Raw genomic sequence first — 24,287 nt, forward strand, 5'->3', positions numbered from 1 at the left:
TGTCAATAGATATGTGCGCAAGATGCAACACCATCTTTACCGAAACAGATTTAGGTATAGCTATACCACTTGATGCAAATGCCATTGAAATCTTAGTCCTACTCACTATATGTTTATATTGTGTGAATACCAAATTCCACTGACAGATCAGTATATCTTCTATTAGCGCCATATTAATATATTATTATAATATTTTGATACAAGTAAAACTCTTATGTCACAGTTGCAGTAACCGAGTCATGACGTAGACTCGGAAACCCGGTGACCCAGTCATCCTGTATTACGTCGACAAATGTGCTTGATATTTTAAAGACTGCTGCAATAAGAAACCAGTCACATTCGGGATATCAATGATCACATCGCGGAAGTGTACAGTGTTCGACGTGCTCGACGTGCTCGCTCCCGACAATATTATGTTCAACTTCACCTGCCTGGTGTACCGTATGTCGGTGTGTGTGTATGTGTGTGTGTGTGTGTGTGTGTGTGTGTAGAGGTTTCACGTGGTAAATAACGAACGGAGATTGGGATAACATGCTCGAGTGTTGCACTGAGACGGAGTACGCCCGTCGGGCCACAGCAGGACGAGAGGACGAAAGAGAAGGAGAATGAGTAGGAGGACGGCGTGTTCGTAACAGCGATGCGTACGTATATATATGTGCAGAAACATCGGAAAAGTTTCGTTGTGACAGGTTTTCGGATAAGCGGAAGATTTTTGTACGCGCGTTATTATTTTATACATATATATATTAATATAATTTCGAGTACAATATAATATGACGTATGTATAACGAGCCGCGGAGACGGGACGATAGGAAGAGTGGGAGGGAAAGAGAAAGTCTATAAAATAATTAAAAGCTCGCGCCCTCTCGACACTCTCCCGGCGGTGTGCGTGTGTGTGCGGTGGAGGGGGGAGGGAGTAGGTTCCTCGCTGTTCGTGTTTTCAAAAGAGTTTTGTACGCGCGATCGTTTGTTATCAATCATTCGAAAAAACGGTTGGCGGCGTCGGCGGAGGTGCGGGCGAAGTATTATACACCACACGTTGTGCGGTGCGCACGCGTCCTATACAATAATATATATATAGCGAGCGTCTGTCAAAAACAACTAGCGACGGCGTAAACGCGCGTTCGATCAAAAACCCTTATAAGTTTTACGCGCGAACCGAAGATGAAAAAACGCGGTCGCTCCGAGCTGCAGGTATATACCCTTTGCCGCAGATGCCCGTGAAAGAATATTATGCGTATATATGTATATGCGATGCGATGGAAGCCGACGGAATCCGTCCGGACGGATATAGTAATAACGCGAGCGAACTTTGTGATCCTTTCGCCGTACCATATTATTATTATTATTATTATATTATGCACACCGTCCTATATACGCGTCTTATATTATTACTTATACGCATAACGATAATAATAATAACATAACCGTATCGGTCGTGTTCAGCACCGTACGCGTTACCGTCTCCCTCGTCCGGCGTGTTCGAATCATTTTTTTCTCCAAAGACGCCATATTAAATATCCGTACGTTCAGCTCTCGTATAAGGAAGATCGACGAGGAGAAACTGTTATTAAACGCGTTTATATATTGTTTTATAGACTGCCACGACGGTGTGTGACCGGACGGCACCGAGTGCGAATAGTTTTTTACCCGAACGGCGTAAATATAAAAAGTGTATAGGTATATATGAGTGGAAATAGTATAACTCAACTGTATATAAATATAACATTATAATAATATGATAGTTCTCTCAGAAGACGATATGATAAGTAGTATGAATTTGGGGCTTCTGGCTCCATTTTTACAGAGAGACGAAAAAAAAAAATTAAAGCTGGAATGTTCTGCTTACAGTGTATTCAATCTCCCTGTTAAAATGGAGCCAGAAGCCCCAAATTATGATAATAGGATATTTCGAACCAACTCACGATGAAATTATGATGATAATAATTATTATATTGTTATAATGCGTACACTCATATTCATATCGAACGTCTACAGTGCACACAAGATTTTACGATTTATTAAAAAAGTGAAGTGATGCGCACACTACGTCAACTTTTAACAAGACGTCGTGAAGCACACGCTCTGTACACTCTTCTATAGGTTATAGGTATAATAGGTAATACGCGTATTTCACATACACATAATATATATACATAATTATACATATAATAACAGCCGCTTTATATAGTGTATAAATATATAATATACGTCTGACAGTATTAGTTTAAGAAAAAATTGTTTGCCAAACTATAATTGATGTTGAAATAATATTTAATCTGCCATGTTTGTTGCGATGCAATGATTTAATGATCATTTACCTAACTTTAACTTCGGAGCGAGCGGCTTGTTTTCGAAATTTCTATTGAGTAAACACTACATAAAGTTTTCTCGGTTTTCTATATAATATATATAAAATATACAATATACATGTATACATTTTATACATATTAATCAAATTGTTCATAACATAGAAACCGCGTAAAATGCCTCGCGGAAAAAATAAGAAATCACGGGGCGCACAACTTAGCTCAATTTTCTTAGTGTAAAGTAAGTCGCTCGTTAGCATGTAAAGTTTCAAATTGAACCGCGATTCCACTCAACATTCACGTCTCATATCCTCGATACAATAACTTTTAAAAACCTCATACCAGTCCCCGATGGTTTCTTTCTTTTGAATAATTTGTTCGTCTAATACCAGATGCGCGAATACAGTATATACATATTATACGCACAACATTATAGGTTCACCGAGTATACATATGTGTATACCGCCTTGAACTCGAGACATAAAGTAATCCATCTGTGAACGAAAAACCGTGTATACTTGTAAACCTGTGTCTGGAGTAAGTATTAAGAGTGTCTTATTAATTTGATTAAATATAACTGCAGTAAATAATAAATGTACACTGCCGTGTTTTGCAGTGGTAGCCGTTTAGTTCCACTACTTTATTATGATTTTCAAAACAGTGAAAAGAAAGTTTTTTATGAAAAAAAAACCCGAATGCAGCACACATAATCGCAATATAATATTGTGATGATTCGTTTAATGATTTCAAGGTACAATAAATTAATATATATGATTATTACGTTGTATACAACAATCGGAGGTGATTAAACGAACTTCTCAAATAATAAAAGTTATATTTTCTTAAAATTCGAAACTAGAAGAAGAAAAGACAATTATAATAGATTCTGATTTCTATTTGTATATTTACATAATAGGCGTAGGATTGATCTAAAGAGACTAGAGACTTCAGGTCATTAAACAAAAACAATTAAAATAATAATAATTTAAACGCAATAGCCTATCCTAGATTAAACAATATATAGATGTATAGGAAGTTACACTTGACTTAATAAAATTATAAAATTGTATAATTTAATAAAAATATTGATATAGTATACAGTTAAATATAAATAAACATATACAAATTAAATTAAATAATACTATACTATGTAGTTCATTGAGTTACATAATTTTTTCAAGATATAGTATATTTAAATAACAACAACTGATAATATAGCATAGGTACCTACTTACCGGATATTCTGTTTTAAAAATAAATTGAAACATTAAAATACAAACAAATACAAATACCTACGTGTGATGATTGAACAACTTAGAATATTATATAATACACATGAGTATGTTATCATTCAACTGTTATATTTACTGAATATCAACGGATGGTGTAATTTGGAACTTTTCCTATAGAAAATATTATCGTTTTTCGATTATCTCATTCATGAATCATCTGAGGCTATTCTTGAAGTCTAAATACCATTTGTAAACTTATTTTACAAAATATATTTGCTTATTTTTGTTCATATATAAATTGAATAAGGTACATCAATTATAAAGGGAAATTGTTGTTTTATTAATCAGACTGCATAGAGATACAACACGGGCCAAAACAATGAAACACAGTGCCCCCTTCCCACTGTACCAATAAAGATAGTCTGCTGTAATAATAAAATTATTTTCAGTTACACATTTAATATGAACAGTCGTGCGCAAATAAAAAATAGGATATATTATGTTGTTCATCGTTTACAAAAGTATGAAATCTAATTTTCTAGATATTTATTTAGATTTTTGGAAACGTTTAACATTTATTATTTTAACATACATCTTTTGAATTGTTTTGTTTAAACGATTCTTCGAACCATGACTTTTACATTATAACCTAATTTTATATATTATAGTAATATATGTGTGTGTTTATAATAAATCTTAAGCATTTTTTAAATTAAACAATATATTATGATTACTTTCCGTGAGTATAGAGCATTGTTATAAACAATATATTATTACACAATACGACGTTAAATAGGTAGAAATCAGACAGAAAACCAAATAAAAAACACAATAGGATTATGGGAATAACATCAATACATCATCTCATGCCATCGTGACAAATTATGTCACAGGTTTTACGTTGCGAAGGCATAGAATTTTCTAAATTTCTAATAATTTTTTGTTTATTAAAAGAGTAAAAATAAATTTGTGAAAAAATACTTAATATTCGTATTTCAAAACAATTTTAAACTTCTTTGAAATATAGAAGTTAAAGTTTACATTCAATTTTAAATAGATAAATGTAGAATAGTATAATATTATGATGTTAAATGAAACTAATCTCAAGTACCAATATAATGGAAAACTTATTTTACATTAAAAATTAATTATACATATATTTAAACAATATTTGATGGTACCTAAATATAAATAAGCTATTGTGAAGCATTTTTATAATTATTTTTTACAAATACAATAAGTTCAAGTGTCTAGTAAAATAAAAAAAATATACATTTAATGATATGACTTCACACTTACATGTGAATGTTATTATTACACACACAAATAAATGGGATCACTGTTTATAAGATTTATGAATAACAAAGGATAAATTATATAGCTTTTAAATTATACCTATAACTAATATAATATGTACATTGTATATTATACGAGGTGTGCTAGAGTGTTTTTCTGTATAATTAGCTTCAACTCAAAACTTTGAAAAATAAAAGTTAAGTCGGACACTCATTTTTTGGGTAAAGTCAAAAACTCCAACATTTCACGAATCAAAAAAAAAAAAAAAACTGATCCCTTCAGTTTTGAATGTATAAATGTATTTTTCATTCTTCTCACCAATAATAATTTAAAATACCTAACAAAAATATAAGCTATACGCATGTTTTCTCGGTAAAAACTACATAGAATATTTTTTTCTACAAAACGTGTAATAAAAAAACAAATTCAGGGAGATATTCAAAATAATTTGACCAATAATTTTTTTACTAGCTCACTGTTAAATTGAAAACGCGCTTTTTCCGATTCTCTGCGTGCATTCTCGACGCACTGGGTTCGATTTAAAGTATCATTAATATTATTAGTGCATAAAACTTCTTACTCCTTATGTGTACAATTTATTGCAACATCTTGAATTCTCGGTTCCCGATCCCCGTCCTCTCTACTCGGCAAGATTTTCTCCGAGAAGGACATTCATATATATATATATATTATATAGTTTAACGATATCGAACATCTGTATAATATATTTTCATCGGTGAAAAGTTTCGCGTATATGCACGGCGTCTGTTTTAATTGTGCCGAACAAACTGTCGGCCGAAAGCTTTTCTCTCTTATCGAAACGTTCCACTCTCTCGACTTTTGGCACCGCACGCACTCGTTGGTCTGGCGCGAGCAGAATGGTGACGATAATAATAATAATAATAAAATAATAATAATAATTATTATTAAAGGCAACGTTCGTTTCGACTCTTCCCCGCCCGCCGCTCGGCCGCGAAAATCCTTTACCGTCCTGCCGCGCTTCGACCTCCGCCCGCCACTGAAGTCTTGTAACCCTATATACATATATATATATACGCGTAACCCTTCCTCCGCGACAACAGTCCCACCATACAATATACTACATACATTACCTTTAATACATATCAGCGTTGTATATATATATATATGCACACTATAATATAATAATTGCTTCCAGCCGAATTATTGCTGTTGGCGCCCGGCAATTAGCTTAGCTGCTTATCTGCGGGTTTTCGACGACTATACTATAACGTTTGTGCAGTGCATACGTGCGCTCTCTAGCTGTATATATATACTACACGGTCGTATCGCCGATATCACATACTCAACTTGCACCGACATAAAATATATACGCACCACCGTGATACCACTCTCGCATAATACTCGTATATATATATATTGTATATAAGTATACGGTTGAAGTGAGTGGGAGAGGCACCGAAAATGCGATATTATTATACACAATATATGATATGTGTATATACATAGATATAGATGGTCGTAACAATAATAATATAGTCTAGTGTGTGTGTGTGTGTGTGTGTGTGTGTGTGTGTGTGTTGGTGGGATTTCGGTTTGATACGGCTGCCGCTTTCGTGGATTTCCAACGACATCGTAATAAAGCGCCACGCGTTATTATTCTCCGTTTCGAGGTGCCGGGCGTAGGCACGTATGCGGAGAGATAAATTTGGCTCCGGATCAACGGGCACCGTGCGACAGATCAACGGGCACCGCGATTACGGCGTGTGCGTGTTACACTGCAGACACTGTAGCTGCAGCATACCTATACTTACTAGACGGAAAATCTACTTCTGTAGCCAAAGTTTATTCCGCAGACGCGACGAACGCGGAGTAATAGAGAAAAAACGCACACAGGGATTCGGTGTTTCACCGTTATAAATATAATAATATATAATAGCTCCTGGTTTCGTACCCAGGTATATATTATATACATATATTGTTACGTGTATATTATATTTTAGGCACGATTCGCGAGTGCTTCGCTGTTTTCTCAGCCCTTGTCGAAATCACACACATATATTATTACGAACGGTTTCCCCGTTACATGTTCGTTATCAACACGTATCGCATAGTCGTGTAAACGTTTCCGTATTTGCAAATGGCTGCCATCACAGATCACACGTTCAATAACGCGTCTCATAAACGATCGTCGTCGGTTATCTATAGTAAGTTTATATGTTTATTATTATATGTATAATACTCTATACACTACGCCGTGCACAGTTTTCTACGGCAAGACGCGTTGTCACCATCATACTCGATGTCTGATTTTCGAGCGATTGGTCGAATTCAACTCACAATATTCCTTGTAATGGTCGTTTTATTGGTTTCAATGACCCGAATATAATATAAAATATGTATAACACGAACGTGTCCGTGATAAAATACACCACCGTTTTGCAGTCCACACATGGTCGTCCTGTGAAGCGATGTAAATTTAAAAAAAAAAACGTAACATTTATTAATATGTGTGTGTGCGTGTACGACTTGAGAGGATTTATACTTTTAAACGTCCGTCGCGAATAACGTCTCGTATACGAATATACCTATACAAATCGGCGTTGTTCGAAACTAATTGCTGCGATCATACATCATGTTATAATATTGGTCCAACGACGAAACATTTTATATATACATAATAATATTTTATAATATAATACGTATATAAGAGCGAGGCTCGATTTAAAAAAAATATATTTATTGCGCTACACATAATATAACGAGCAAATTAATAAACGCCGTCCAGGCCACGGTTTTATAATGGGTGTGCATATACATATACATATTTAGGTATATCGCGTATGCATATATGTATAGATTTATATACATACATAATATAACGCGTCATTATAATACACACATGAGCACAGCGTGAAAGATATGAATAAAAAAAAAAAAACGCATTTAGAGTATTATGGACGTATTCTATTAGGTATACATTAAAATAATATATAATATTTATGTATATAATAAAAAAATATACAAGCATAGACAGAAAGAGAGAGAGAGAGAGAGAGAGAGATTCGGTTATGTGTAGTAATTACCTATTTATATAATACATATGCATATTTAAACTAACAGTGCAAAAATACAACAAATAAAAAACTGATGACAAAAGCCAACTGATTTAATGTGAACGCAGATTGAGTGTTGTCCTTGTTTTTATTATAAATTATAATACATCATATTATTATATTAATAGGTACATCATATAAACGCAATCGTCTATTCGATGACGTAATATTATTGTATATATATATATATATATATATACGATCGTCGCAGTGTTTCAGTATTTTCCTATATATACGATAACGCGCGTAATGGCCGTAATAAAATCGTACACGACGGACACTGCAGTTGCCAGTAGTGGCGTTCGCGATAAATCGCAATACGTATACACATCCCAAAGGACGACGATGCGCTAATAATTATTAATTCGGTTTGCATACGTATTGTATATCTTGAACTGTTCGTTTCACTCGTAAAATCCCCCTTATAGATACACACGTACTGCTCGCAGACGACGATGACCGTTTGTAAAATATATAAAAATATATTTTAACATGATTAAACGATACGTCAAATCGAAACGACATTAAATTTAACAGTGTTTTATAATTTGCCATCATCAAAACGACGACGGCGAAGTACAGTTTATATATTACCAAAACGAAGTCATCGTCCATCGTTCGAGTATACGCATCAGTCGACGACCGTCTCCGACAGTGAGGGCCCCCAAACTCTGATGATCCACATATCGTCCATAAAATAATTGAATAGAACGCTCGTAATAATATGAAATATCGCGATAGTCGGTGCTGAATATTACAATATCACGCGAAATGTGCTAATTGGCACTATAGCTAAGTATGTAGATAAACTATATATAGCGACTGACGTGTAATTAATTATTCGACAAGGGAACCGACGACTTTTGATGAATATAAACTCGGTGTTAAACTGTATATTATGTGGGTACAAGGTATACTAGGTTCGGTGGTAATAATCAAGGCAGGTCGGAGTTATGTATATAAAAATAAAAAATAAATTGTTGTAAATAAATAAATAACGCGGAGAAATATATAACGTTCGGTGAGATTTCCGATTGCCGTTCGGCGGCGGCGGATAAATGCGCGTGCCGGCCGGTGCTAATGAAAATTTATAGCGTCCGTAAGTCATTGTTATGACCCGGAACGTCGCGCTCATATATATTATATTATGTATACGTGTGTATATGTATATAGAGGTGCCCATACGACTGTGGCGGCGGGGAAAAAAAAATATAATGAAAATATTAGCCTACTATGCTGCGCGCGGCTCGTTTCCGAAACTCGCAGGCAGTAGTCGATACGATATAATGCGTAACGTTTTCGGAAGACTATACATAACATAATAATAATATTGTATGGTGTTAGAGAAGAGGAAAAGAAAACGACCAAACGTATATGCACATAATATTTTATATCGATGTAAGGTCACCGGTGCGCATACGGATTTAAAAATCACTAAAAACATATTATTATACAAACACTCGACGAGTTATGTATATCGTATACAGTATACGTATGTACCGCGGTTACGCTGTACCCACATGACTGATGACATTAAAGGTCTATGAGATGATACCGGTATACCACGTTACATACACCTACCTGTACCACGGTGACGTTGGCGAAAGTGCAGTACACTGGCCACGCATATATAAGGACCCATTGTTGGGTGTACTCACGACTTCACGAGCGACTCTAGAACTCAGATTTCCGGTTACACGCACGCGCCTCAATCGGTGCCCGCGTCTGGGTGTCTAAACCGTAACACAATGGGGGGAGGCGCACCCGCGTCATATTTTTTTCCGACGCGAAACAATTAAACGCCAGACGGAGAGACCAGCATGGCACGATGACGATAATAACAACAACAACAATAATAATAAGATATTTCGAGGAAACCAAATCGAACTCGAATGACACAATTTCGTCTGCTCTGGTTCGTCTCATGTGTATATATATATATAGCCACAACACTATAATATTATACCGAACTCGCACACATACACGTCCGTCCATCCGTCCGTCTGTCTGCCTGTCTGTACGCGTTTCTTCGCCCGAAAGGGGCGCCGCCTACTAATCATAACCCGCGCGCCTCCTATAATAGCCGGTCATTACACGTTTGTGCGATGCGGCCACCCTGCGAGAAGAATAATATCACATCACAATATATCGTATGAGAAGCCCACACATGCCGACACACGCACACACACATACACACACACACATAGACACACGCACACAAACGCACGGCAAATACACCGCGCGGTTTATTGAATCGTCATTATCGACACGGCCCGGAAATCGTGACTTATTAGCCGCAGTATACCACGAGTTGTACCGCTCGGGAGGCGCGGTTATACCTACATGGGCGTATAACTGCTATGTGCGAGTGAGTAATTTCGGTGTCGATAGCACGAGCGTAATTCGGGTATAATGTGTCCTGGAAAAACACGGTTTTTGTGTAAAGTCCCCTAGCTGCTGGTTTACTGCAAAACAACTTTATCCGAACATACGAGTATATATCGTGATATACTGCCGCAGTATGTATGTAATTCCCTGTAATTTCGTCGTCCGAACGTTTGTCATCGTATCCGTTGAGCTCTCCGCGGGCCGAGTACAAGCAACGAAACGGGCCGAATTTAATCAATAATTGTGTACGGATGACAGCAATAACTGCCGCATTGTGGCAGCGATATAATACTCTTTATTTCAAAAAAGTAGTAGCCCACACGACATGACGTCGCGTCCGGTGGGGAGCGTCGAGTTCAAAGACTACGGCTGATGGTCTTGACAATTTTATCTTCTCAGTTGTTCGTACATCTCATTGTCAGCGCGTATATGCGCCAATAATGCTTTTCGAATGTGACCGGATTTAAAAACTATAAAGATTAAACAATGCCTCGGATAAGTCGTAACCCTCTTCTCGAATCACCTTCTGAAATAAACACTATATAGGCACAAAGGACGACGCGACGTACATATTATTACTATACCATGTGCGTTATATTCTAATAGAATATGTTATATGTTACATAATCTTTTTTATTATTATTATTATTTACTGCGTAAGGAGTGTAGGTACAAAATATATAGAGGTGCTTTATATGCGTTGGTGTATAAACAATCGACTTCAAATTCGGTAAAAAATAATCAGTAATTATTATGAAACATTATCATAAAATAATAATAAGTGTTTATTACAGTACTTATTATCATACTATCGTTGTTCATTGCAGAACACAATTATTAAACAGATGCAACGCGCGTTATAATTATTCTATAAATAAAACATTTAAATTAAACCACCTACGTCATCGCGCGTAATGATTTTCTTATTGGCCAGTTGAACACAGGTGGACTTCGTTTTTATTATAGGAACATGTACTTATAAAATATATATTGTCTATGCGACTCATCAACCGCGGTTCCGGTTATCATTAACGAAAAGAAAAAGAAAAAGAAAAATGGTAATAAAATAAGTAATAATTTTACTCTGCGGCGTATTATAATAATATATATACATAGATGAAATTTGAATAAAATAATTTACGTTTGGCTTCAGAAACTTCGAAACAAAATGATTTCGTTTTCCGGTGCAATTAACGTGAACACATATGTGCGTAATATACAATAATATGCATCGATATGTTATTATTATTATTGTTATCTTAACGTGAAGTTGCAGTACTTTATACCTACATACCGCACGCGCGTTTAACTATAATATAATATAATATAATATTATCACTGTACATTGTTTCGACTGTTGTTTTAGCTAGCTCGTACATACTTGTTGTGCACAAAGACACTCAAAGAACCAAAACGCCACGTGTATAATGTACATATTATTAAACATAGATGATCTATTCGCGGCGAGTGACGGCTGAATTCCAACAGCGGCAGCTTTGTACAATTTAATAGGTAAATACCTCGTATAATATACCTGTATTATATAACAGTATAATACCGCGGTATCCGCCGCGGTTTCTCGACATAATAACAATATCATTATAAAGACAAGACGGAGAATTTTTTATACGATCTGCGAGTATACATATTACACACGAATGGGCGATTTCTTGATTTCGAGTCTGCGAGTTACTGCATATCTACAAAAAAAATGAATTTCAATGCATGTGGCCTAAGCGCAGCTACTGCGTACCTATTGCATATATTATCTTATACCATAATTATACGTACAGGTACTTACATATTCTTAAAATCGTCTCTAGCCGCAAATCCCGCGAGAGTCATCATCAAAACAGCGCATCATAAAAATATGATTTGAGTGTTGCGCCAAAACGAAAAGTATTACTCTACGCGAAAGAGAATATAAATCGCAATTATTGTTCTTCGCATTCCGTTTATAAAGCGATACGGACAATATATTAATCGCGCGGTATAGACGATGTATCGAAAAACCTTTCGTGCGTTAATGCAATAATTATGCGCAATCGCCGGAGTCGCGCACAATAAATAAAATATATTATTATACATGTTGAATCGCTCATAACATCCAACAACGTATTTCTTCCCGGTCGATATTAATATTAATACAACATAAATAACGCATTATTTTGGCCGATGCGAAACCGCAGCGCATTCGTTGCCGCGGTCGTCGCGTACGACGTACATTACGGTTATTATTACCTACTAGTTTTTGGTTTTGGACGATGTACGACAGGTGGGTTATAGGTGTACCGCGGCGTAATATATAAAATATAATAATATTGTGTACCTATATATATCGGTATATAATATAATATAATGTGTGCGCGCGGAGAATTTAGTGTGCGTGCCCCGCGCCGTGGAACCGGTCCGCTACCGTGTAAGTTGGCACGCGCAGCGGGTCGTAAATTTCTGTTTGCCCCGCCCGCTGGCGACGGACGGGTCAGCCGCGGTGCGGTTTTAATAATAATTTTCGAAAAGCAAGCGCGTGACGTCGAACTTGAAATTTCAAATCAAATTTATAGACGCGCGCCGGTCGCCCACGTGCTACAGAAGGTCCCGCGGGGTACCCACTTCGTATGAGTACATGTACACTATATGGTACATGTATGTACTATTGGGTCTGTTCGTCGGACTGTTTCAGTTTTATCTTTGTACGTTAACATAGCATAATCTTAATAAAAATTTCATAATTCGCTGGGTCGATGTCGAGGTAGTATAATTAGTACCTACCCTCGATGCCCAATATCACGTACTACTGGATCATAACTGTTTGTGCGTCCAAATGTAACTTATATTTTGGTTGTGTGTATATATATATATATATATATATACAGAGTGTATCACAATGATCTGACACATTCAAATGTAATTTTAATGTAAAATCGCCAAATCTCCGTGATAAACCGTGTGTATATATATATTACGCGCTAATCTATCGATAACCTATATTATAGGATGTTTCCTAAGAAAAATGTATTTATTCAATTTATCATGAAAGGTTAGGTTAAAAAGAAACTTAATTATGTTCTATTGAAAGTTTAAAGGTTAAAAATCTCATGTATTAATGTCCGTAAAATTCACACATTCCTGAAATATAACGCCGATATTAAGCATGTCTAATTTACACTATATCTCTGTCAAATGCAGTTACAACTTTTTAAAAATAAATTTTAAGCTCATCAATATTGCTGTTGAACGAGTGGGATACTCTTTATTTTTGTGTTGGAAAAATCACACAGTCAGCTGGAGACCTTGTAGAGGACCAATGGATGTCATCGCGCAAAAACACACGGTATGTACAATTGACCACCATTATTTTTTACAGATATCGATTTAAATAGATGCGATTTTTAACATTTGGATTCCGTTGATGTCATTCAATGTAGTTTTTGCTTTCAATAAAAGTATTTTTTAAATACATTATGCTTATTTCTTTGAGAGTTATTTAAAATTTCAAGTTTTCATAGAATACCCTATATATTATTATCGTTTGCTGCAGACCGTGTCCTCTACATCGCACCATTATCTAAATGATGAGGAGGTAACGTCGCGAAACACTCTTAAGCTGGTGACGACGATGGACGAGTTTTGAACATTAAAAATGGAAGGTCTAGGGGAAGAGGGGGGGATAAGACCACGTCCAAAAAGACATTGGATAATAATACGACTCTGCCGCGGTAATTGTTTCGACCGGTTTGCGTCTATACCGTGTAATTTTCCGCCGGCGCCGATTCAGTAGCAACGTGTTGACTACACGACCGTCGCGGCAGCAGTTCATAATATTATACTACATCTATTGTATACCTAAATCCAATACCAATAACGGTAGCTGGATTCGACGGTTTCGCCTCCTCGTGACTTGTGATTTTTCGAACCATACTTACTATTTCCGGGGTCACCGAATTGAAATGAGTTTGCAGTTTGTTTTTTTATTAAATCTTGAATCGTTTCATCTATCGGTCTACATTATAGCATAACACATTAATACAATCCGTCTTGTATAAATAAACATCATACGTCATCACAAATCGTTGTTATACGATATATTTTGATCGATCGCTACGAAACAAAATTAAAAAAAAAAAAAACAATTTTGAGGCGAACATTCAATATAGTATAACAGAAAAATTGTTCAATATTTTTGATTATTCTGTAAAACGTCTAATCAATTTTTTTTATTTAGCTTAACATTTTTTGTACATCGCAATTATATACAATTAGTAAGAGTCTCATTATGTCTTAAACACTACTATTTCTTATATAATAAAAACGGATGTTTCAGATAAATCGGAGAATTTTTCAGAAAATTAATACATGCCATTTATAAAATACAATTAACATTAATTAATTACCTATCCCATGGGTGATGGGTGGCCAACCAAAATGAACTTACAGGCCAGTTTGTAAATTCATTATAATCCTGCGGGCAGTATACAAAATTAAATATCCCCATACCTATTAGATTTGGATTCATAACAAAAAAATAAAAAAAGATAAAAACCACAAATATTTTGTAAAAGTATGATAAATCTCGTGGGTCGTACAATTATCAAAAGCAGGTCGTGTGTGGCCATTTCTGAGATACAGATAGAATCACTACCCAATTTTCAAAAAATGAAAAATGATTTAAAAAAGATTAACTTCATCGTGTTAAAAATAACACGTTCCTCGCTTTCAGTATCGGAGTATAAACTATATATTATTTAAGTAGGTATACGTACCCACTGCACACTGCGACGTGTAGGATTGCAGGAATCGATTTTTCACGATCGCGTATTATTATATAGCTGCCACCGTATACGAAAAACTCCCAAGCTGTCGTAATAGCAGTTAGGCAGGTAGGATTACTTACGTATTATAATATGTATGTACAGCGGCTGGTTGGTGACCACGGGATTGCCGACAAAACACTATATTTAAACATTTTAAACGTAATATCGTATCATATGTTTTAATGTATATGCGCGTGTCTATATCATATTATATGTACAACGCCGAGTCTATCCGTCAATAGACGTCAGCGTAATTTATGAGCAAAAAAGCAGTTTTTTCATATAATATACCTACCTACCTACGTACGTACGTACGAATGACGGCGACGATGATAATAATATGTGTATAATATGCTCGGGCGACCGAAAGAGAAAAAATATTATATATTAATCGATCCGTCTCGGGAGGAGGCCGCGTGCATATACCGGAATATTATTATAAATAGGTGTCGTGCGACGGACAATTAAAATAAAATAAAAAATAAAACCGTCTGAACGGCTCGGTCGGGGGAAAGGGGAAAAAATCGAAATCCGGCAATAACATAAATTATAGGACCTATTAATAAAATGTATATTACAATAACATTACGACGATGAAAAAACATCGAGCGGTATATACATATAATACATATTATTATTATTAAACATATTATATACTACACAGTCGTACAACAGGTACACTATTTTCACGTACACACAATAATATTATATTATAATAATAATATACGTATATATTTTTAACCTCGTATTATATACGCGTGTAGTTATGCTCGCCGGGAGTGGCCGCCGTCGTAGGACATCGCGTTTAGCCGGCCGTCCAGCTGCGCCAACAGACTGCTGTTCGATTTATAATAATAATAATATCGTGTTCGGCGCATTCTTCGGGGATTTTTTTCACATGATTTATGGGTCCGGTCCGATTTTTTTCTCGATTTTTTACGTAAACATCGCGTGCGTCCGTCGATAATCCGATACCGTACGATAAATTCGCCCGACCCGCGACCGTTCGCCTCCACAGCCATCGCGGTGACGATAAGTCCTCGCGCGACCCCCTCTGCAACGCAATATAATTAACAAATGCACTACGCGCAGTGGGATTTTGTCGTTTCGGTAAGTCCGCTGAGCCCCCTAAAACTTCCAAAGACTTGATGTTCGGCCGGTAACAACTGTAGTGATCGCTGATCGGGTGTCACATCAAACATCAAATATTCGCACAAATATCGTCATTATTATATAGATCAGCAAGTCTTGGCAGAAACCGCCGTGAAATAGATAAGCTATGTTGACCATCAAACTGCATATGAAAAATCAGTGAAAATCGTGTTTACAGTAGTATATTATACGTAGTTAACATATGTACAGTAGTTATACTATTATATTATACATAGTTTATTATTACATATTAAGCAAACCAGCTACTTATACCTATTAGAATTGTATATAAACATTTAAGAGGATTGGAAGCGATGATTTCCTGTCTTTATCTAACACACACTCAACATAAGATTATAGACGTGTTCTATTTCCAACGCACCGATTGATATAATGAAGCTATAAGAATTCTGAATACAGATTTGAATTCGTCATAAAGTCTACTTAAGATGGACTTTCCCACATCTTTGATTTTATCCTTCCAAAATCCAAAAAACGTTATATTAAAAAAGAGTAATTAAAAAATTGACATATTTCAATTTTTAGAGTAGTAAAAATCAAAATATCAAAAATGTGTGAAAGTCGATCTCAAGAAGACTTGATGACGAATCCAAATCTGTATTCAGAATTCTTATCGTTTCATTATATCAATTGGTACGTTGGAAATAAAACACGTCTATAATCCTATGTTGCGTGTGTGTTAAACAGACAGAAAATCATCGCTTCCAATTTTCTTAATGGTTTTTTTTATTTTTAGTATTGTATTCTAAACACCAATCTGCAGTATTATTTGATTCGATATCATGTGTCATTATAAAAAGCTCATTTTTTATTTACTCGTTTGAACTTTTATAAGAAAACACATATAATACGTGTATTTATATTTCGGGGACTGCAGATAAATCGCGTTGAACATGTTCTTGGAATTATTATTTTTGTAATAAATTCAAATGTTTTGAATAACAGATGAACCAAACGGTAACTAGTTTTATGCAAGTCTTCTGCGTATTGATATAGTTGAATTTTTACAGTCGATTAAAATTTAATTAATTTCACAATAAACCATTATGGACATCAAACAAGTTACAAGTATAATTTATGTATATTATAACTAAGACACCTGTATAAAATATAATTCTTTCATTTATTTTTTGAAAAACAATATTTTGATTTTTTTGTTTTTATTTAAATTCCATAAAATACCAGTAAATTTAACTTATTTCAATTAAAAACGTTAAATCATAAAGAACTTTGTAAAGTATTTTTAATCGATTATAATATTTATTATAATACATAAATTTGCAACAAACTGAGTCCGTAGTTCGTAGTTTGTGATAAGTTTATTAATTGTTTTATGCTTTGTAAATTATTAAAATAAACATTCAGATTTCTGTTTTATGGTTTAATTATTTTAATTTTTGCTACTAAAAACTAAATTATGTTCTGATTTGACATTTTTTATTGTGCCTACCAGTATTTATAATTATACAAGAAACTTGATGATAACGAATTAAAATATCCCCATTCAAAATATTGATTAATCAAATCATGGGCGTGCACAGATTTTAATATAAGGTAAACTATATTATTTCTTATATTAAATTCAACAAGTCCGTTCTATTTAATAATAAAACTCTCATTTAAATAATACTTCTTTTTCAAGAAATTGATAAATTGTAATTACATTTCATTTTTTATTTATGTAAAAACAGTGTTAATTTGGTTACAACAGTAATACAAATACTATAAATAATTTATCTATGAACTTATAAGTTTCAAAACTTTTTAATATAACCGAACTTCCATGAGATTAATTTTTCGAATGTGAGGAGATTTATAGTTTTTAAATTGTATCATCAACGATACAGCGTAAATGTAGAATTGAGTTTTGGAGTTCCTAAAACTTGGTATCATCAACCAGTTACAAGGGTTTTAATCTTTCTTTTTTAAATTGTTATAAACAATATTTTTATATAAGTTAAATTTGTACTGCTGTAGTCTCTCCACCATCCGTAGAGTAAGTTTCTATATCACAATCCTATAGTTGATTTGCGTAACGTCTTATGACCGATATATACAGTAAACGCCAAAAGTTTTGATGATCGAGACAGATAGACTATAGTTAAAAGTTCTGCTTTATTCAAAACAATTTTAGTTATTGGTATTGATACACTTATCGATACTTCAAATGATCCTTGTTTACCTTGGCGTACCTAAGTGTGTATATTATATTATTATTTGTTATGTTTCTTTGAGCCAGTTTAAAAAATTGGTTGACGTAGTTCGGCCTGTGCAAAAACTCCCAAATACGAAAAAATAAACTCGGTCGAGGAACTATTTACTATTCATATTTTATTACCTAATCCTAAATTCCTAACGTAATCAATATTTACCTTACAAAATATTCAGTATTTAATCTTTCACAATACTCAATGTCTCGATAATAATTTAATTTTTATCTAATTTTTTCGCTTACTCTACACTATTAACTATTTTGATGATGATTACACAGTCCTTTAGTTTGAGTTAAACATAATTTTAGGTTTAGAAATATTTTTAAAACAATAATACAATAAATAAAAAGGTGGTAATTTTGTTAAAAAGTGTTATTATACAATAGGGTTTGGATTTGAATAAAATGCATTATTTTTTGGAAATTGTTTTCAAGTACAAAATAAGTTTTATAGAGTATTCGCTATATTTTGTATGTAATTTTGGTCATTTTTAAAGCATATATTAATATTATGCATTATATGAGTTTTTAGAAAAGTGTAATAATTAAATTACTAATTATTGCTAATTTAAAATTTTGGTTCAAGAAATGTTGATTTGACCATATATTATTTGTCAATCGTTCTATTCATAGTTTAAGTCGTTTATAATGTCCATCAGTAATCGGATTAACAAGTAACGACTGTAGTGCATCTGGTACTAAAGTAAATCCATAATATTTAACATTTTTAATTATACATATTGGTAAGTTTTGATCACATGAGTTAATTCACTCTCACAAGTGATGATTAATGCCGGTCAATGCTCAAAACCATCTCCAACACATTCATTATATATTTTCAGATTTTTTATAATGAAATAAAAAATTTTAAAAATGGGTGTTTTAATATTGCAGTTAAAATGTATATTTTAAAGGCATTAAAATATGGGCCCAAGTTATTCAAATTAAAAATAAATTATACAAATTTATGTTATTATAGCCGTTAAAGCATAACACAACTAAGTACAATTTAAAAAATATAAAGAACAATGTTAAAATTAAGAAGCATACTTTAATAGAAGTGTTTGATAATATTTGTGAATTAATGTCTACTCACATTTCAAATAAATAAGAAGAAAATAAACTGACCATTTTTTGAGTTAGAGCCTGTCTAGTCCTTCCGGTTGAATTATCAGGAACAGCGAGGAAAGTTGAGATGTTCTAATAGTGAATTTGGGTAACCGTTCAACTATTGAATGAAAAGAAAAGAACTAAAGAACCTACTGTCAATTGATTAAACAATAGTACTTAAATGTCTTTTGTCGAGATTGTTGTCGGCGTATTATTGGAATAAACGAGTTTTTTTTTTTGTTTCCTCGATAGCCATTATTTTTTTTTATGATAAATATAATTTGTTTTTATTATTATTTAAATAAATAAATACGTATAAAATACTAATATAATATAATAATGTATTAGATGATGTTCTAATAAAACGTTTAGTAAACAATAGTATTTTTTCACCATGTGAAGAATATTAAAAATAGTTTAGTCTCATAAAATAATGGACAAAAAAAAAATCCAGTAAAATCGTGTTTAAAAACTAGATTGTTATATTTTTCCACGCAATATTAATCGATTGAACTCGTTATTTTTTATATTCTTCGGGGGTTATAAATCAAGTCGGATTGTTGCTATGCGAACATTTATGTAACACAATATTCAAAGTGGACGTTGCGCAAACGTCCTAGAACGCACTACACTATAGTGGGTATATTATTAAACGGGAGTGCGACGAAACACAAACCAATTATCCTCAGCCCAATTTACAATACAAAGGTCTTTTAAACATTTTTGTTTAAACATAATCTCGTGTAACATTATATTATTTAGCGCGCAGTTACATTCATTCGGACAGTATCTCCGACTAATTGTTTGCGGCAGCTGTCGTAGCCGAGTAGCTGCGGGCACGTTTGCTAATAGTAGTCGGTCAACGATATAATACTATAATATAGAAAAGGAGAAAAACACACACACACACACACACACACACACACACACACACACATACACATACACGTATCCATGTACCGTACCTCTATATACGCACATATACACTCGTCTGAACGCGTGCACTGCATTTTAATACGTCCATTCATATCCATCTTTGATGTTTATATTAAATTAAAAATATGCTCGGTAATTAAAAAAAATTAAAATAATAATAACAATAATAATAATAAAAGAACTGAATAAAATCGTTAACAAAACGAAAATATGGTGGAAAATATTTTTAATTAAATTATTGCCGCCAGGAAGAAAAAACGCGGTAAAACACTGCTGCTCCTCGCCGGGTGCGCGCGTGCATATAGCTTTGGTGATATATAAAAATCCAGAAACAAAAACACGGGTGACAAGCCTAAAAAAGCTGTGCCTTTGAGTTCAAAGTTTTTAAATACTTTCCGAATGATAAATAAGCCTTTCGCGGGCCGTTACCGCTGCTGCCGATACGAAGGAATGCACATCAAAGGACGCACGCTTCCAGGAATTTTAATCAATGCATTTTTACCTGACAGATTTGTCTGCAGCCGCGCACTTTGTCGTCGTCGCGTTGATGATATTATTTCGCCATCGTCGCCGCGCAGTAATTATTAAGAAGAAGGAATTACCGAGCGAAATCGAAATTCTTAAGACGAACGTATGTTAGATATACGCGCGGTGCAGTGAGTGACAGAGATCTTCGCTTTTCGTGGTAATACGCGTCCCGAATTTCGGGTTTGCGTTTGGTGTATAATATTATATTGTGTTATTCAATATACACCCGGACATTGGTCCGCGATCAATGCGTAGTAAAACGACTCCACTATGACGATCAGGAACACGCCCCGGCAAATTAGTAAATTGACATCGTATTTACAGTGACAGAGGTGAAATTTTGACTTAATACATAGGTAGGTAAACATCATGTTCGTACAAAATTATAGACATATAGCTATAATATAAATGTATACAAATTATATTCTACAGGGTACTGTTTGTATAATAATCATGCTGGTAACTGGCGATGACAGATAAGTTATTTCTTTTAATAGAGATAAGAATCTCCATTGTATACAGTATTTTTTACATGTAGTTGCTCATACAGTGGGTATTATTTATTTTCGTCACTTATATTATTTGTCAAAGCAGACAAGTCCTCAATACTTTCGACATAAATCATTTAAACAGGCAATATAATATATTTTAAGCTCATGTGTATCTAAGTATTTAACTTGCAGGTCAACGTGATGCTACACGTCGTATTTGAATGAGAAAATATGAAAACCAAAAAGTAATAAAAATAATAAATTGTACTTAATTTATTAATTTTAAATTTAGTTATACACACTAGTTCACTATTTTCGATATTTTGTTATATTGCCGAACAGACGTGACGACGCGATATTAAATATAATTGTATTTTAATACGTTAAATAGTTGTTCGTCGATTAAAACTGCTAATACAAATTTCCCAATCTTAAAAATCGTATTATTAATTATTATTTTAAACTGGTGTCAGCAAGTTTATTATTATTTTTTTAAGATATCAACAACGAGGTTATTCCTGTTTATTCCCCTTTAACCTAAACAAATAAAATATTTACATAATTAGTTATAATGCCCAGTTTTATGTAATATAATACGTCGCGAGTTGTGTATACGAAATTAATAAATCGTTACAATAATATTCAGTATTGTGATTTGTGTTGCAGCGGTCAACCTAGTGATATTGCAGTATAGACAATAATAATAAAATATTATTTTAATCAGAGGTTCGAATCACTCACTACAAAATAATGTGATTGAATTTGTTTTTATATATATAAATAATAATAATCGTCTTACCGTAAGCGTCGTAGGTTCTCCCACGGGCGTGTCTATTGTAACGATCAACAGGTAATCATCGTCCAGATAACTCCGGAAATCACAGGTGTGGACGTACCTATATTATATTGTAATATACGTATATAATGCATATATTTGGTGTTCACGTGTAATAATAATAATAGTATAACAATCGTGAATATTTATTAGAAAAAGGAGAGATAGATGACGTGGCGTCGCGGAGAGACTATATCAACGACAGAAAATTGGGCGTCGTATAAAATACTATATAATATTATTATCGTATATATAATAACAATAATGTATACATAATATGATATTAAATTTATATAAATACAATAATATTATTAACGACTTACTAACCTTCACGACGACGACGATGACGCTGCCGTCCGCCGCCACTGCCGCGTGATTCATTGTCGTCGTCGGCCCGCCGGCCGGTCGGCTCGAGGGGCACACCCTACGCCAAGGGCATCATCACTGTAGCAGACCATCTCGGCTTGCACCACCGACGACACAGTGGGAGTAACAATAATAAAAAATAATAATATGGACCAAAACGAATAAACGCCATACGATTAACTGCTACTAATAACGGTGACCACATGCACGACAGACATCCAAACGATTATCGGTCGTTTACTGCGCGACGACGTGATATCCGAAATAATTATACTTTAACCAAAATCCGAAAGCAGTATCATAAACGCACTTATTATGTGTACTTTCATATATAAGCTAAATAATATTAAGACGTTGATCTGTAAGTATTAAGGTTCTGTTTGCAGAAATTTAAGCAAGTCTTTTCGAACTTTCGACATCTTAGTGACGTCATGTTCGATTGGATACAGGCAAATGTTTAATTAAGGTTTTTGATCATAGACAATATAAATTAATGCATAGGAGAAACTCACATTTTTTATTCAAATATTAAGCTAAGTTTGAGGTGATTTTTTTCTCATTTGTAACATGAATATAAAAATATAAAAATATAACAAAAACCATATTGTGTACCTATTTTAAAAACTAAAACTAACTTAATAAAATATCCATATCAACATTAGGAAGTATCGTATGATCTCACACGTGATTACTAATTAGTATGGTTAATGGTTATATCCAATACATTCATTTATTATTTATGTTTTTGACCCATAGGTTGTATTTATACTGTTTGACCCTTCTTTCTGCTATCAAATAATATTAAATATTTAATTATTAATTTTCTGTATCCGACTTCGGAAAAAGTTTTAAAAAAGTTACCAATATTTTTATTTTTAAAATAACATTTTAAACCGTTTTTCTTATTTAGATACTTATCATGTGATTTTTCATAATAAATTAATATTAATACATAATAATTTTATTTATATTAAGTTAATCAGAATACAAAATGTATATGATATAAATAGCTATTTTGTTTTTTGTTAATTATTTTATTCAAACTATGGATCTATAAAAATAAAAAGACACCTGCCATTCTTCTAAGAAAATACTTGATTACTCCTCCATTTATGATGTTACAGTTCTATTATACTTAATAATATATCATTATGACATCAGGTATCAATGTACATTTTAGATACTGTGAAAATGTTGATAACTATAGATACCTATTTTGTTTCTTATACGCGGTGTATATTTATGCGTTTATAATATTATTAATTGTTCGTTAATCATTATGATTTCCCCTTAATCATATTCATATTATTACATTATTAAATTATCTAATCGTTTGTACTATAATAACTTGTTAGAGTATAGTGTGTATAAAAGATATTTTTTATAGATATACAAATATTTATATTTTTTTTTTACCAAAGTGTGGCGTACTTACGTTCAATACTTTATAGTCTTATACATACATAGAGTTAAATTATAAACTATCATAAACTCTTTAATCT

At 33.5% G+C, this 24,287-nt stretch overlaps 1 long non-coding RNA gene across 2 annotated transcripts in view; it reads right to left on the reverse strand.

The window, feature by feature from the left end:
- LOC132918251 (uncharacterized) overlaps window positions 1-22,791 on the reverse strand; it is a 106,019-nt gene extending 83,228 nt beyond the window's left edge. The window contains exons 1-2 of one of the 2 annotated variants that reach the window (XR_009660433.1): window positions 22,747-22,791; window positions 22,384-22,480 (exon numbers count right to left, since the gene is read on the reverse strand). This is a non-coding gene — a long non-coding RNA (uncharacterized LOC132918251). Of the gene's footprint in view, window positions 1-5,417; window positions 5,594-22,383; window positions 22,481-22,746 lie in introns of those variants that run through there. The other variant, XR_009660432.1, reaches the window with a different exon arrangement.
- Window positions 22,792-24,287: the final 1,496 nt, after the last annotated feature.

Source organism: Rhopalosiphum padi, chromosome 1 (genome assembly GCF_020882245.1).
Source record: "Rhopalosiphum padi isolate XX-2018 chromosome 1, ASM2088224v1, whole genome shotgun sequence".
Classification (NCBI taxonomy): Eukaryota; Metazoa; Arthropoda; class Insecta; order Hemiptera; family Aphididae; genus Rhopalosiphum; species Rhopalosiphum padi.